Here is a 1546-nt window from a genome sequence, read left to right on the forward strand (position 1 = left end):
GTGTCAGTATAGTTGTTCTGGTTATATCAACCTATCTTGTGTCAGTATAGTGGTTCTGGTTATATCAACCTATCTTGTGTCAGTATAGTGGTTCTGGTTATATCAACCCATCTTGTGTCAGTATAGTGGTTCTGGTTATATCAAACTCTAAATGAAGATGAAATAACAGTTTGAACATATCTATTAATTTTAATGTTGCTAAATATCCTTAAGGTTATGAACTTTTTGTGTGTGTGTGATATTCATTGCTAATACCATTCACATATTACACAATATTGATTAACTTTGTGATCTTGTCTCTAAAGAACAGAACAAAAAGTGGAGAAATAACTGATTTTTTTCTACGTAAAATACATAGGGAATATTTAGTAGTGGAATTCATTCCAATATTGATGTTATATTTTCGTTTACACATTTTGGTGTAAATACCCTATAACCAACATTCACAAGCAATTTGGTGAATTAATAGTTTAGAAAAATATATTTGAAAAAAGCTGATGGGGTTCATAAACCCCTTGGTAATTTTAGGGATAAACTGATTCCAAGGGTAAAAAAATTCCTTTTGAGATCATTCATAGACAGATTTTGAACTTTATAGTCAAGAGATAGGTTTGAACTTATACGTTTTTATGATGTTTCAGTTTTGCCACATGTGCTATAATTCATTCTAAGGGATCTCAAAAAGTAACAGTTGCTGTTACATATATTATGCCTACTACATACTCACTTGGTGACTAATGATATTTATCCCTAGTGTTCATTCCAGAATCATACATAGAATCTTTGTTCACCGTGAAATGAATTTTGAAGCTTTTTTTTTTCATTTACAGTTTACAGTGCATTTCAGTATTAAAAAATTTCAATTTTATGTAGAAAGAATTTACATATTCATTTTTGGCATCAATTTAACACCCAGTTTGCAAGTCAGGGGGATGTGTTTAGTGGGTTGATTCCCAAACATATCTTGACATTACTCTCTTATTTTCTATTTTGAATAGAGATTTTAAATCCGTGCAATATCTGGCCAAATTTGCTCTAAATTCCAGGCTATGAAGAAGTAAAACCCAAACCCTAAATGGTAGTCAATTCATGTATTGTGCAATGAAAGATCTGGTCTGTCAGCTCTATAAAACTATTTTTTTATCAGTCCTTTCAATAAAGATGACTGAGGAAGGCTCAACAATGCTAACTTGTCACTGTAAGTGCAGTAAATACCTGCCTGAACATGAACAATTCTACTGTTTTGTACAAGAGGTAGGCAGACTGGCCAACTCTTTTAAACTCTGCATCATCACGAATGAACATTATTGAAGGTGTTTCTTTTGGGAGTATAGTGTTGTTTTTGATACCTTTTATTGCATCATCGTGAATGAACATTATTATTGAAGGTGTTTCTTTTGGGAGTAAAGTGTTGTTTTTGATACCTTTTATTGTATCATCACGAATGAACATTATTATTGAAGGTGTTTCTTTTGGGAGTAAAGTGTTGTTTTTGATACCTTTTATTGCATCATCACGAATGAACATTATTGAAGGTGTTTCTTTT

The sequence above is a fragment of the Limulus polyphemus genome, unplaced genomic scaffold (genome assembly GCF_000517525.1).
Source record: "Limulus polyphemus unplaced genomic scaffold, Limulus_polyphemus-2.1.2 Scaffold6375, whole genome shotgun sequence".
NCBI classification, from domain to species: domain Eukaryota; kingdom Metazoa; phylum Arthropoda; class Merostomata; order Xiphosura; family Limulidae; genus Limulus; species Limulus polyphemus.